The 16,377-nt window shown below is 38.1% G+C and overlaps 1 protein-coding gene and 2 pseudogenes across 2 annotated transcripts in view; 2 read left to right on the top strand and 1 right to left on the bottom strand.

The window, feature by feature from the left end:
- TMED8 (transmembrane p24 trafficking protein family member 8) overlaps positions 1 to 16,377 on the top strand; it is a 41,302-nt gene that overhangs the window by 5,154 nt on the left and 19,771 nt on the right. The window lies entirely within an intron of this gene.
- LOC123943768 lies at positions 5,434 to 5,719 on the bottom strand (annotated as a pseudogene).
- LOC123944797 lies at positions 6,478 to 7,119 on the top strand (annotated as a pseudogene).

Genomic DNA, 16,377 nt, shown 5'->3' on the forward strand with positions numbered 1-16,377 from the left:
AATTATCTCTTTGCAGCCTGTTTAGTGAAGGAGAAGTCCTATGAGACCTGTTCTAAAGAACTCTGACCTGATATTCAAATGCTTTAGAAAAAACCTGTTTCTTGGTTCTTTGGAGAGAAAGTACAAAGTACACAATAAATTTAAATCTGTAGCACAATCAGAATGCTGGTAACATAGAAAACTAGTATTTTAAATATTGTCAAACATAAATCATTATAGGAAAATTTCTTAACTCTTCACCTTGCTTTAGAGGCTGTCATCTATAAATTTATTCTTTTTTTTTTTTTTAAGATTTTACTTATTTTTTTGACAGACAGAGATCACAAGTAGGCAGAGAGGCAGGCAGAGAGAGAGGAAGGGAAGCAGGCTCCCTGCTGAGCAGAGAGGAAGGCAGAGGCTTTAACCCACTGAGCCACCCAGGCGCCCCTATAAATTTATTCTTGAGCTTCCATTTTCCTTTCTCTGTTTATTGTTTCTAAGACTTTGGCCATGCAGGTACCATGTCATGGTTTTTGCCACGTTAGAGAATACATTCCAAAATTATTTGGTTACTATTTTTTCTTTAAATTGACATTTAAAATTTTGTTTCATTTTAAATGATACCTGTGTTATTACTATTTTGATGTAGCAACTTTTCCCATTACCTGTTAAAGTAAATACATAGCCATTTTAATTTTAAAAAGACACATTTTCCCATATACCATTTAAATTTGCAAAACCTGTCCTGGTTTCTCTGATCTCTTCTCAGAGTACTTGTAGAATTGGTCTGTTTGGCTGACACATTAAAAGCTCTGTATGGGGGAGCCTGGGTGGCTCAGTGGGTTAAAGCCTCTGCCTTCGGCTCAGGTCATGATCCCAGGGTCCTGGGATCGAGCCCCACATGGGGCTCTCTGCTTAGCAGGGAGCCTGCTTCCTCCTCTCTCTCTGCCTACTTGTGATCTCTGTCTGTCAAATAAATAAATTAAAAAAAAAAAAAAAGCTCTGTATGGAAAAATTGGCTTTTTCTTCTTTATAGTGGTCTAAATGTCACTAAGTAGATTTAGGAAACCCAACGAGCTGTTTATAATGGTTTTCTCTCTACAACAGGACTACATTTTCCACACCTGATACTGCTGGAAATAAACTTCAGTATTTCTCCTTTTCTTACTTCCTGCCTCTTTGAACCCTGTTACAAGTTGTTTTATCAGTAGTTCTTACATGATTTAGCATAAACCTTTAACCTTAAAAATCATGAGCTCTATTCCTTTTTACTCTTTTTTCCCCCCTACATTAAGCTGTTCAGGTGCTAGAAGTGGCTTCTAGCATATGAAAAATGCTCAAGCTAATTTCTGTTAAGGGACATGGAAATGATCTATATGCCAGGCAGTTTGATCTCTCACTATGTTGGCAGGGGTGCAGGAACAAGGACTTTCATGCATTGCTGTTAGGACTGTAAATTAATACAAATGCCGTGGAGGGCAATTAGTCAGTATCCGTCACAATTACAGTATGTGCTCTCGTTGATCCATTCCTTCCAGGAATTTATCCTCTAGATTTATTCTTTTGCCTATTTAAGGACACACAAGATTTTTATAGCATGGCTTGAAATGGCAAAAGATTAGAAAGGACATAAATGTCCATCAGTAGGGAACTGGTTAAATAAATTATGGAATATCCAGCCAATGAAATATTAATCAACTATAGAAAAAAATGAGAAAACTTTTCATGTATAGTTATGGAAAGATCTCTGAGATATAAATGGGAAAAAAGTATCTTTAGGTATGCTCATTATTTGTATAAAAAAGAATATATACAAATACACACACACACTTATGTGCATCAGGTAGCTCTGGGAGACTATACAAAACCTCATAACGTTAGTTGCTTTTGGTGGTGGGGATGGAGATGGACGTTTTCACCGTATACTTTTATGCTTTTTGAATTCTGGATAATGTGGATATATTATCTATTCAGAAAAAAACCTCAAATGTTTCATGAGATTCTTCACTGTGCTTGTATTATAAAAGACATTCTATACATCTTTGATATTTCTGCTAATCAGGAACTGGCCCTTTCTAGGCTTTTTTCTCTCAGATGAATTTTTTTTTAATGAAATATAGGTTGTAAATCTCTTTAGGGATTAATTTCATGTTATTCTTCAAATCCACTACTGTTCTTCATTATTTTTGTGCGGATTTCATTTCTGTCTAAGGATAAATCAAAGGCAGATAGAACCACCACTTAGATGAGCTGATACTGTGAGCCAGTGACAGAAAGAAGGCCAACTTTTGAAAGTTCTATTTTGTTTCCATTTTATTCAGAAAGGTATTTTCAAACTGCAAAAGGTGAAGAGGCAGTGTTGGTTTCTGTTTGGAATAATGGCAGACTAGGTAATCGGATCAGTTCTCCCACTGGGGACAATTAGAAAATAATTGTCAGCATGCAAATATTTGCTTGAAGATCCTGGAGGGCTAGCCAGATAATGAAGAATTACCAGGCTATAATCAAGGTCAGGGCAGAAGTATAAAGGTAGAAGTCCAACGATGAGAGTCCATTTTGGGGGCTCCTTTCTCCTCTGATGGTATATGCTGGATTCTTGAGCGAGGAAGCTGGTCAAGACTGTGAATGTGCCTCTGTGGACTAAAGCAACAAGAAATATTCAGAACCAGAAACAACCAAATAGGGGGAACCATGGTGAACTCCCTTTTCTCTAGGTTGGGACTAGGAAAAGGCCATGTTCTGGAAGTAAGGGTAAATTAAGAACAGCTATTGCGGGAGTGCAGCTCAGTTTCAGAAAATTCTTAAGTTCACGAAATTGAGTTAAGGTGGCCCCAGGCTGCTAGTGTCCCCAAGTATGTGGAAGAAGCAAAGGCAAACCTCTTGAGGCTTATTTAGATTTGGCTTCAGATTGTTTCTACAGATAATTTTATGAGAACAGTTTCTGGCACATATGATTAATAGCCAGATTCCTAGAAGAGAACATGAACAAAAATCAAAAGAAAAAATAGACAGTATGAATCGATCCAAAGGGGCAACAGACTGAAACACAATTATATTTATTATGTTCAAGATAAAAGACAAGTTTGAGAAATTGGGCAAAGAATTAAAATTTATAAAAATAGAACCAAATAGAAATTCTATAATTAAAACATACAGATGAAAATTTAGAACTCAGTTGATGGGTTTAGCAAAAAGTTACTATGTCTGAAGAGAGAATAGTGAACTGGTCAGAAGAAAATGTCCAGAAGGAAATATGTAAAAATTCAACAATGGGAAATTCTGGAAAGAGGTAAGAGACATAGATGATATTGTGAAAAGGTCTAATATTTATATAATTGGAGTCCTAGAAGATGAGGAGAGCAAGAATGGACGGAAGCAATGCTTGTTGAGATAATAGCTGTGAATTTTCCAAAGCTAATAGAATGCACAGATTTAAGAAGCCCAAGCAGGATAAGTACAATGAAATCTATAGTAGGTATACACTAAGTTAAAACTGCTATAAAACTGGGGCGCCTGGGTGGCTCGGTCAGTTAAGCATCCGACTCGCGGTTTCTGCTCGGGTCACTATCCCATGCGTTGTGAGATGGAGCCCAGTCGGCGTCAGGCTCTGCGCTGAGCAAGGAGTCCGCTTGAGACCGTCTCCCTCGTCTTCTGCCCCTCCCCCAGCTCGCACTTGCGTGCTCTGTCTCTCTCTCTTTCAGACAGAACTTTTTTTTTTTTTTAAGATTTTATTTATTTATTTGACAGGGAGAGAGAGAGGTCACAAGTAGGCAGAGCAGCAGGCAGAGATAGAGTGGGAAGTAGGCTCCCTGCTGAGCAGAGAGCCCAATGTGGGGCTCGATCTCAGGACCCTGAGATCATGACCTGAGCCCAAGGCAGAGTCTTAACCCACTGAGCCACCCAGGCGCCCCCAGACAGAACTTTTTAAAAAATTGCTATAAAAGCAATGTAAGGAGAAAAGTAGCCAGAGGAAAATTACAGTTTGCCTTCAAAGGAATAGTAATTGGACTGACAGCTGACTTCTGCACAGAGCAATAGAAGCTAGATCATCTTTAGAATCCTGAAAGAAATACCAATATAACTTTTTTTCCCCAGGAAAACAGTCTTTAGGAATGAAGATGAAATAAAGATATTTTAGATAATCAAAAACAGGATTTGTCACTTGCAGAGTGGCACTTAAGGAATAACTGAAATCTTTGGAGAGAATCAAAATGATCTCAGATGAAAGGAAATTCACAATTTCATCTCACATTAACATAGATGGAAAAAGTCATGAACAGAATGTTAGCAGACTAAATCCAGGAATATATACAACCAAGTTGGGTTTTCTCAGGAATGCAAGGTAGTTTTACCATTCTTTAAAAGTCAGTGTAAATCACTATTTTAGTATACTAGTAGATAAAAATGATCAGTTTAATAGATGCAGAGAAAGTGTTTGATAAAATTCAATCTCCATTTATGATTCAAAACTCATAGCAAAGTAGGAATAAAAGAACAAAACCTATAAGGAGCATCAAACTTAATAGTGAGATTGAAAGTTTTCTCCTGGAGATCGGGAATAAGACAAGGGAGCCCATTCTCACCACTTAATATTCATCATTTCATGGGTATTCTAGCTAATACAGTTAGCCAAGAAAGAGAATATATAAAAATTAGAAAAGAATCCCATTAAATCTGTCATTTGCTGGTGATGACTATATATCTGGAAAATTCAGGAGAATCTACAGATCAGTTATTAGAACTGACAAGTTTGGCCAGATTGATGGGTACGGAGCCAATATGCAAAATTTCATCGTGTTTATATATACAAGCTTACCTCAGAGATATTGTAGGTTCAGTTCTAAACCACTGCAATAAAGCAAATACTGCAATAAAGTAAGTGAAGTGCAAGTTTTTGGTTTCTCATGCATGTCAAAGTGATGTTTACACTCTCTTGTAGTCTTTTAAATGTGCAGTAGTAGTATGTCTAAAGAAAAGTATAATACCTTAAAAATATTGCTAAAAAATGCTCACCATCAACTGGGCTTTCAGCAGAGATGTATTCACTGATCATAGATCCCTATAACAAATATAATAATAGTAATGAAAAAGTAAAATACTGCAAGAATTATCAAATATTACACAGACATGAAGTGAAAAAATGCTGTTGGAAAAAAGGTGCTGATAGACTTGCTTGACACAGGGTGGCCACAAACCTTCAATTTGTCAAAAATGCCCTACCTGCAGAGTGCAGTAGTGCGAAGCACAGTAAAATGAAGTAGGCCTGTACCAGCAATGAAGTTGGAAAATATATAAAAATATTATCTACCAGAGAGTAAAGAAAGTTCAGATACCTAGGAATAAATCTCACAAAATATAGGCAAAGCCTTTGTGCAGATTATATTATTATTATGATTATTATTATTATTATTTTAAAAACCAGAACATTTATTGTGTGATTAATTGTTGAAATCCCTAAGAGGAGCTGGTTGCTGCAACAGCTATGCTCTTGGCTTTAGGTGATGTTCCTTCACGGAATCCAGGCCTGAATCTGGGGTAGACAATTTTCAGCTGCCTCATTCGACCAGCCCCAGTGGGATTTTGTCTTTTAGCCTTGGCACTCCAGTGATATTTTCTCTTCCTCTTGGCAGGATAACACATTTGCCACAGGCCGAGGGTGGTAGGGCTTAGAGCCACAGTGGTGGCACAATGTCCACGTCTTATTGGAACACTTTCCAAATGATGTCGTCCCCTTTGTCATCTTGTGTCTGTGACCAAGACCCTGTAATTATTGAGAGACATGAAAGAATAAATAAATGGAAAGATGTATCATAGTCTTAGATAGAAAGACTTAATATTGTAAAGGTGTTCATTCTCCCCAACTTGATATATAGATAAAATAATCCCAGTAAAAATTCCAGCAGGGTTTTGCATGGAAATTTGACAAGCTGGTTTTAAAAAATATATAGAGGTATGAAAGGCCATAAATAGCATATATGAAAATACTTGAGTGAATAAGAACAAGCTGGAAAGATTTGCTCCATTAGGTATCAAGATTTATTCTAAAGCTTCTATGAAATAGTCTAATAGGCCCTAGGAATAGAATAAAATCCTAGAAACACAATCTTTGATTTGCAATAAAGATTGTACCGTAGAGCAGTGAGAAAGAATGATAAATATTGCTGGGACTATTGAATATCCTAAAAGAAAAGATGGGAAAGAAAAGAAACTTAATCCCTACCTCACACACCGTACACACACACACACACACACACACACAATATCAATTCTGTTTGGATTGCATTCCAACATGTGAAAGGCAACATAATAAGCTCCTAAAAGATAGTATAGGAGAATATATTGACCTCAGTGTAGGGGAAGATCTCTCAAAGAGGACATACAAAGGACTAAAAAGAAAAAGACTGACACATTTTGACTACATTCAAATGAAGAACTTTGCATCACGAAAGGAAACCATTAAAAAGTGAAGGTAAATCACTATAGGAGCAGGTATTTGTAATGTGTAATTAACAAAAGGTTTGTGTTTAGAACTCCAATAAGTAATAAAAAGACAATCCAGCTTTTAGCTGGTGCAAAGAAAAGTTGCACCTTTCTTTGGTTGCCCTTAACCTGGATTCATCTGATACCAGCTGCCTGCACTGTGCTGCCTAAATTCAACCCCAGTGAAGTCAAAGTCATATACCTGGGGTGTACCAGTGGGGAAGTTGGTGCCCTGTCTGCCCAGGCCCCCAAAATTGGCCTCCTGAGTCTTTCTTCCAAAAAGGGTGATGGTGACCTAGCCAAAATAACTGGTGATTGGAAAGGGAGGGCCTGAGGATTACAGTGAAAATGACATTCAGGACAGATAGGTCCAGACTGAGGTGGTACTTTCTGCCTCTGCCCTCATTATCAAAGCCCTCAAGGAACTGCCAAGCTGTACAAAGTAGCAGAAAAACATTAAGTACAATGGAAATAACAGTTTTGATGAGATTGTTGACATTGCTGGACAGATGGGGCACCCATCTTTAGTTAGAGAACTCTCTGGAACCATTAAAGTCATCCTCGGACTGCCAGACTGGGCTGTGATGTTGAAGGCCACCACCCTCATGACATCATAGATGACCTCAACAGTGGTATAGTGTGGAATGCCCAACTAGTTGAGGACTACAAAGGAAAATATTTCAATAAAGGATCATTTGATTAAAAAAAAAAAGACACTCCAATAGTAAAATAGGCAAAAGATTGAACAGGTATTTTATAAAAGAAAATTTCCTGATTGTCAAGAAACAAGTCATCAATGATATGCAAACTAAAGGAGCATACACCAATCAGAATGACCCAAATAAAAACTATTAATATGACCAAGTATTGGAGGGGGTACAGAGTAATAGGAATGTTCCTCAATACCAGCAGGAGTGCGTATTTGCTACAACCCCTTCGGAAAATAGTTTGGCATTTTCTACCAAGGTTTATTCATATTTCTATGACTCAACCATTCCATTCCTAGGTTTATATACAAAATTAGTGCATGCACATGTGTACCAAGAAGCATGAACAAAAATATAGCAGCATCATTCATAATAGCTAAAAACTAGAATGAACCCAAATTTCAGCAATGGTATATTGATAAATTATGGTATATTCGTGGAATATTATATAGCAATGAAAACGAACAAACTTATAACAACATAGTTATCTTTCAAACATGTTGAGTGAAAGAATCTAGTCTTGAAATATTCTGCATTATTTCTCTTTATATAAATTTCAGGCAGAATAAAGTAACACTATTTAGGAACGCATATTTAGGTTGCCCAACTGTAAAGAAAAGCAAGGAAATGATTATGGAGGAAGGGTCATAATGATTGCCAGTAATGATTGGGAGGGTCATGAGTGAGACTTGTAAAGGGCTAGGAATGATCTGTTTCTTGGCCTAGGTGGTTTGTATAGGTGGTAGTTTTGTGGTGATTTATTGAACTGCACATTTTGGGGTGCTTTTCTGTATATGTGTTACATTTCACAATAAAGCTTTGAAGAGCAGTCGTATTTTTTTAAAAGATTTTTAAATTAATTTATTTATTTGACAGATAGAGATCACAAGTAGGGAGAGAGGCAGGCAGAGAGAGAGAGAGAGGAGGAAGCAGGCTCCCTGCCAAGCAGAGAGCCCGATGCGGGGTTCGATCCCAGGACTCTGGGATCATGACCTGAGCGAAAGGCAGAGGCTTTAACCCACTGAGCCACCCAGGCGCCCCTGAAGAGCAGTCGTATTAAGAGTGCTAGCTTTAGGAGCACCTGGGTGGCACAGTCCTTAAGCGTCTGCCTTCAGCATTGGGCCCCACATCGGGCTCCCTGCTCAGCGGGACGCCTGCTTCTCCCTCTCCCACTCCCATTGCTTGTGTTCCCTCTCTCACTCTCTCTCTCTCTCTGTGTGTCAAATAAATAAATAAAGAAAGTCTTTTTAAAAAAAAGAGTGCTCACTTTGGACTTGGACTGACTGAACTCCTACCACTTCTATTTCTGTTTGTTGGCCATCTTGGGCAAGTTACTTGATTTTGCTGAGCTTCAATTTCTTGAATGATTAAAAGGAAGTAATGGTAGTATCAATTTCAGTGGTTATGCAGTTCAGTGAGGAATCAAAAAGATGATGCCTAGAAAATGCTTAGAAAGTAACTGACATATAGTGAGGCTCACTAAGGCTCACTAGGTCTTGGCTGTGAAGATGAGCAGAATGAAGATAGAATATCTAATTACTTTAAGTTCAGACTTTTGGATCCAAGCAAGTGCTATCCAGGTCTTTTGGTGAGAGTTCTTGATTACAAGCAATGGAAACTAATGTTGGCTGCCTTAAGCAGAAAATGGATTATTGGAAGAATATAGGAGGCTCACCGCATTGTTGGAAGGCTGAAGAGTAGGCTGGTCCAGAGGCTAAGCAGCAAGAATAATTTGGTGAGGGCCATTTGGCTGCTGCTAGATGCATCCCCTCCCTCCTTTGTACCACTATTTCCAGTTCTTGGTGGGACTATTTTATGTCATGTGCGTGGTGTCTAACTTCCTGGGTTTAGAAAAGAAGGATCTTCCAATCTGACTTCCATTGTGTACTGTTTACGACGTCAGTCCCCTCCAGGAGAAGGTTGAGTATTTGAAAGCCAGAAGATCCTAAGGTGACTGCTACATCCAGGACCCTGAAAGAACCGCAGTTGTAATCCTGTGCTATCTTTGAGGACTGTCAGGGACTAGAAATGAACCCATGTATCAATTATCCAAAGGGAAAAAGAGATTAGAATTCAGAATCTGTAACCATTAAACTTGAAACAGCTTCTCAGCAAAGTTCTAGAATATGTCACACAGATGGTTTATGAAAAGTTAGTAAGGAAATAAGTGTGGCCAGCGTGGGCATCCTAAAAACAAATTTGATCACCTAATGATTTTCCAATCAAGTCCTCTCTGCTCTGTCTCAGATATTACTACTACGTCCTCATTATCTCTCCTGTGAACTTTGCCAGGGCCTCCTATCTGATCGGGTAAGATCCATCTTACCATCAGCTGCTTTAGGATCCTACCAAAAAAATGCAAATCTGACCGTGTCATTTCTTAGCTTAAATTTAAGCTTAAAATTCTTGATCATCTGTGGGATAAAGGTCCTTCTCAGGCTTTCCTGCTAGACTGAAAGCTTTATGAGGGCTAGATCTGTGTCTGCGTTAGTGCATCATCTCGTCACTAGTGTGGAGCCAGCACTTGTTAGGAATTCGTTAAGTGTTGAGTTAAATTGATGGAACTGTGTCTCTTGGCTCAGGTCTCTGCACGTACGGAACTTCCTGTACACACGGAACAGCCGTGGTGTTTTATTTGTTTATTTTACTCATGTTTATTCTTTTTGTTTCTGTGAAGTACTTCTAAATATTTCCTTTACACTTTTTTTGTGTATAATACAGTATTGTCAATTATTGGCACAATATTGTATAGCAGATCTCTAGAACTTACTCATCCTAAATAACTTAGACTTTATACCCATTGATTAGCGATTCCCCATTTTCCTCTCCTTGAAGACCCTGACAAACATCATTCTACTCTCTGATTTTATGAGTTTGACTATTTAAGATACCTCCATAAATGGAATTGTGCAATATTTGTCCTTCTATGACTGGCTTATTTCACTTAGCGTAATGTTCTCAATCCCACATATTGTAGGATTTCCTTTTCTTAAAAAATATTATAATATTCCATTGTGTGTATCTACCACATTTTCTTTATCCATCCGTCGGTGGACAGTTAGGTTGTTATCACATCTTGGCTATTTTGAGTAGTGCTACACTGAAACATTGGAGCCTTAATATCTTTTTGAGATCTTGATTTAAATTCTTTTGGATGACTACCCGGAAATGGGATCGGTAGATGATATGGTAATTCTATTTTTAATTTTTTGAGGAATCTTTATACTGTTTTTTGTAGTGGCTATGTCATTTTGCATTCTTATGTAATAGGTGCAAGGGTTCCAATTTCTACCCATCCTCTGCAGCACTTGTCTGTTATTGTTATTTTGATAATAGCCATCCTAACAGTGTAAGATGATATCTCATTTTTGTGGTTTTGGTTTGCATTTCCTGATGATTAGTAATGCTGAGCATCTTTTCATACGCCTTTTGGCCATTTGGATGTCTTCTTTGGAGAAATGTATATTTCAGTCTTAAGCCCATTTTTAAGATTGGATTATTGGATTGTTTTGCTATGGAGTTGTAGGAGTTTTAAATTTACTTTGGAAATTAACCTCTTTTCAGATATATGGTTGGCAAGTATTTTTTGTTGCTTCATAGGTTGTCATTTTCTCTGTTGATGACTTCCTTTGCTCTGCGGAAGTTTTTCTGTCTGGGGCAGTTCCACTTGTCTATATCTGTTTTTGTTGCTTGTGCTTTGGTGTCATGTCCGTAAAATCACAAAGCTTTGTTATGAGACCAACGTCATGAGGCTCTACCCCTGTTTTCTTCTAGGAGTTTTATAGTTTCAGTCTCATTTTTTTTTTTAGGACTTTATTTATTCATTTGACAGACAGAGATCACAAGTAGGCAGAGAGGCAGACAGAGAGAGAGAGAGAGCAGGAAACAGGCTCCCTGCTGAGCAGAGAGCCTGATGCAGGGCTCAATCCCAGGACCCCGGGATCATGACCTGAGCTGAAAGCAGAGGCTTTAACCCACTGAGCCACCCAGGTGCTACTAAGTCTCATGTTTTTAATCCATTTTGAGTTTATTTTTATGTAATGTGAGATAAGCTTCCAATTTCATTCTTTTGCATGTGGATAACCAGTTTTTCCAACACAATTTGTTGGAGAGACTATCCTTTCCGCATTGTGTACTGTTGGCACTCTTTTCAAAGATCAGTTGATCATCGATGTATAGATGCTTTTCTAGACTCTTACTCTGTTTCCTTGGTCTACGGTCTGTTTTTACGCCATACTCTTTTAAAAAATTTCTATAGCGTTGTAATATATTTTGAAACCAGCAAGTATGATATCTCCAGTGTTGTTCATCATTCATTCTTTTTTTTTTTTTTTAAGATTTTGTTTATGTATTTGAGAGAGAGGAAGAGAGAGAGAGAGAGAGAGCACAAGTAGGGAGAGGGGAGGGGCAGAGAGAGAAGCCAACTTCCCACTGAACAGGGAGCCCACTTGGAGCAGAACCCTGAGATCATGACCTGAGCTGAAGGCAAACCTTTAACCCATTAAACCACCCAGGCACCCCTAATGTGGACATTTTAACGGTGTTAAGCTCCAGTCTATGAACCTGGGATGTCATTCCATTTTTTTTTTCATGTCTGCATTAATTTTTTCATCAATGTTCTATAGTTATGCCATGGTGTTTTTTTGTGTTCTTGCTTTTGCTTATTTAATCCTCTTCGCTTGCAGTGCCCTTTTTCAATGCCCTTGCCTGTGGCTGAGTCCTACTGTTCTTTAAGAAAGCATAATTGCTGTATCTTTCAGGAATGTCCTTTGATTACCTTTCTTCCCTAAATTAAATACCCCCTGTGTTCCTGTGATATCAAGGGCATAATTCTATTCTAAATAATAACACATTTGTATTACAATTGTCTGTTTATGAGTTTCTCTTCTTCTGTAGACTGAGCTCTTTCAGGGCACAAATCATGTATAATTTAACTGTATTCCCAGGATGGAGTATGGTGCTTGGCACATAGCAGGGACCCAGTAAAGGTCTGTTGAATGTATTAGGCAAAGCCATTAACTCATGGTTCCCTTTTTAAAATTTAATTTAATTTAATTTGAGAGAGAGAGAGAGAGAATGAGCATGGGGTAGGAAGGGGCAGAAGGGGAATGAGAAGCACCCTTCCCATTTAGCACGATGCGGAGCTCAATCTCAGGACCTTGAGATCATGATCTGAGCTGAAGGCAGACATTTTACCCACCGAGCCACTTAGGCACCCCTCATGGTTCCCTTTTTGATGTGGTTGCTGTGCGTACCTTTTCTCATCAGTAGGAACTGGGACTCCTTAGAGAAATGGCTGGGGCAGAGCATATGTAAGATGAGCTCGGAACTTTTGTTATAAGCAAGACTGCTTGGAACACAGGAGCCAACTCTAAATAGAGCTCCCAATGGCCAAAACTAGGAAAACTTGAAACACATAAAATATGTTAACACTGCATGTTTCTAAAACTACTTTACAAAACCCATGGAGATTGCTGTGATGCTTAGTATCTGACAATGAGAGAAGATTCAGTCTTCTATCCTGCCTTTTTTTTAATAGTATTTTTTAAAGAGTTTATTTATTTGACAGACAGAGATCACAAATAGGCAGAGAGGCAGCAGAGAGAGATAGGCAGAAGCAGGCTCCCTGCTGAGCAGAGAGCCCCGTGCAATGCGGGGCTCGATCCCAGGACCAGGACCGAAGGCAGAGGCTTTAACCTACTGAGCCACCCAGGCACCCCTCTTGCCCCCCTTTCATGAGTAATACTTAAGAGTAACTAAATGGTTGATGGAGAGGAGATCTTTTTCTTTAATAGAAGAATTCTAACTCATAAATGTGGAAAATATTAGAACTATGAAAGTCATTTTCTAGTCTCTTATGAAATGAGGGATCTATTTTGGATAGTGATCATGAATGGCTACTAAAGCCATTAGGTGAACTAAGGCTGAAAACATGAACCCACTCACCATTCTTTATATCATTAAAGTTGTGACAAGCATATATTTTGTGCTTCCTGATGTGATGCAATAGGAATTTCATGAGCCGTGTCTAGAGTATTTCTGTGAGATCAAAACGGAACCTGGATCTAAATCTCTAGGTTAACACCATCCAAAAGAATTTTCTTTGATGATGAAAATGTTTCTGTGCTATCCAGTACCCACTAGCAACCTGGAGCTATTGGGTACTTGAAATGTGACTAATAAGACCAGGAGACTGAGTTTTAATTTTTATTTAATTTTAATTTTAATTGAGCTACAAGTTAGTGGCTACTGTATTACAGGACAGCTCTAGATCTAAGATCGATTTACAGGTAATATAGTGAATAGAAGAATCATGAAATCATGAAAATTCAGTCATCCAAATTCAGAATGTGGGAAAATCTGCAGGTCATATGACTTTTCATTTCAACAAATACATTGTATGAAAAACAATGGGGTGGGGAATGATATAGATTAAGACACCTAAGACACATATAAACTAAATTTAGTGTGTGAACCTTATTTGGCTCCTGATTTCAAATAAACTGGCTGTTAGGGAAAAAATCTGAGACAATGGAGGCATTTGAATGTGGGTTGGATATTAAATGATATTAAGGAATTGCCAATTTTGCAGTAACAATAATGGTGCCATACCTATATTGAAAGCCTTTTTCCTTAGAGATGTATTCTAAATGAATATAATGATGTCTTCACTTTGCTTTAAATAATCCACTGTGTGTGTGGTGGTGGGGCAGGACGGTAGGGAACAAAAGAAACAAGATGTAAAATGTTGAAAAGATAATGAGTACATGAATCTCTGTTCCACTGCTCTCTAATTTTGTGCATATTTAAAATTTTCTAAAATAAAGAAGTTTTAACTAACTAGGATTTAAGTAAAAATTTGAAAAAGAGGGGCACCTGGGTGGCTAAGTGGGTTAAAGCCTCTGCCTTCAGCTCAGGTCATGATCCCAGGGTCCTGGGATGGAGCCCCGCATCGGGCTCTCTGCTCAGCAGGGAGCCTGCTTCCTCCTCTCTCTCTCTGCCAGCCTTTCTGCCTACTTCTACTTGTGATCTCTGTCAAATAAATAAAATCTTAAAAAAATTTTTTTGAAAAAGAAAAAAAGTTTTTACAAAGCAGTAATTAATATACCTAAAATGTATAAAGGGAATAAAAAGGCAAGGGCATAATTTACTCAGAATTCAGAATATGGGGAGATATGATTGGGAAGGGGCATTAGAGGACTTCTAAAGTACAAATAATTACATCATTACTGACTCAGTAGGTATTGGTATTAATGTTTTTAGCTTTGTGTCTCGTTTTCATGCCATCTTTTATATGTACGATGTATTTTACAATAAAAAGTAGAAAGAAAGCTAACTGTTAGGACATAAAGAAATCTCGCAGAATCAAATTGCAGGAAGCACTGTTGGATGTTACGAGAATTAGAAAGTAAGTGGTCAGGTGGGGTGTCTGTGTCTCTTTTCCTCCTGGACCCCAAGGTCCCTTGTTTCTATTTCTCTTTGCGTAAATGATCCTTTTCCTGTCTCTGGCAGTTGTCTTCAGTGCTTAGTCATCTGCTTTTACATGGCCTGTGAAGGCTTCTCCCAAGTGGCAGGCTCTGTCCCTGACCTGAGGCTCTTCACTGTCTGTTTTGACCTGTGGTACCAACCCCAGATTTTGGGGAAGAGAATTGGACTGACTTTTGGGCACATGTTCACCAAAAATCAGTAAGCACGGCCAGCGTAGTAGATCTTGGTCACAGGGACTGTTCCTTCAGGGCTGTGGACAGGGGGAGTTCTTAAGAAAGGGTTGTAGACATTTCCGATACAACATCATCATCTATGACGGTGAAAGATTTCAAAAAACTCCAGCTCTAACAGTAGAGACTTGAGGATTGGTTAAAGAAATGTTAGTATAGACTATTGGATAATGCGCAGTCATTTAAAATTATGATATAGTGCCATTTCTATTGACTCTGAAAAATGAGTAATGTTCACTTACATCTGTGCCTGTCCTTTCAGAAATATAAACACAAGAAATATATATATATGTGTGTGTGTGTGTGTGTGTGTGTGTGTGTATGGATTTGAGTCCTAGGATGAGTGGAAACTCTGAAACATTAATGGAATAATTAATGAAAAGCTGTAAGTTACAGGACCTTGAGCTAGTGTGTATTATAGTCCGAACTGATCAACTCATGATACAGTATTTTCCAGTAGAACTTATTTATGGTCTTCATGCCCCACACAAAATTAGTGACTGGAGATAGGAGGCAGGATATATAAACATATAGATGTATATACATCTCTCTCCCCTTCCTTCTCTCTCTCTGTCTATATATATATATATATACATATGTATGTGTATTTATATTTATAAATACGTTTCTGAAAGGATATGCACCAAAATGTTAACAAAGGTTATCTTTGGCTAATGGGTTTGTGGTTGGTTATACCATTTTTTGTTTCTTTTTGCTTGTTTTTCCTACACTGAATAATGGATTATTTGTATATTAAAGTCTGAAGGGTAAATGTAAAATGTTTTCTTATGTGCATTTAATTTGTTCTACAATGAGTAAAGCATGCATTACTATAATTTCAAAAATTTAATTTGAAATAATATAGATATGCAAAGCCCTGCATTAAAGTTAAAAAGTCAATTATTTTCCAAAAATCTGTTTCAAAAATAGAGCACAGGTGATACTGGGCTTGGAGTAAGTTTATTTTTATATGCCCTGGAGATCTTGATTGACTTATTTAGGCTAACAGGATAAGTCTGCAGTTAAAAAAAATCTAGTGCCAAACCAAGAAACCAAGAAACCATCTTTTAACTCTAGAGAACAAACTGATGGTTACCTGAGGGGAGGTGGGTGGATGGGGGATGGGTTAAATAGATGATGGGGATTAAGGAGTGCCCTTGTGATGAGCACGGGGTGATTTATGGAAGTGTTGAGTCACTATATTGTACACCTGAAACTAGTATTACATTGTATGTTAACTAACTAGAATTTAAATAAAAACTTAAGAAAAAAATAAGGAGGGGCGCCTGGGTGGCTCAGTGGGTTAGAGCCTCTCCCTCAACTCAGGTCATGATCCCACAGTCCTGGAATCTCTGCTCAGCAGGGAGCCTGCTTCCTCCTCTCTCTTTTTGCCTGCCTCTCCGCCTACTGGTGATTTCTCTCTGTGTCAAATAAATAAATCTTTTTTTTTTTAAGAAAAAAATAAGGAAAGAGACACAAAACTAGTGTTCAGA

The sequence above is a fragment of the Meles meles genome, chromosome 6, assembly GCF_922984935.1.
Source record: "Meles meles chromosome 6, mMelMel3.1 paternal haplotype, whole genome shotgun sequence".
In the NCBI taxonomy this organism is placed as follows: Eukaryota; Metazoa; Chordata; class Mammalia; order Carnivora; family Mustelidae; genus Meles; species Meles meles.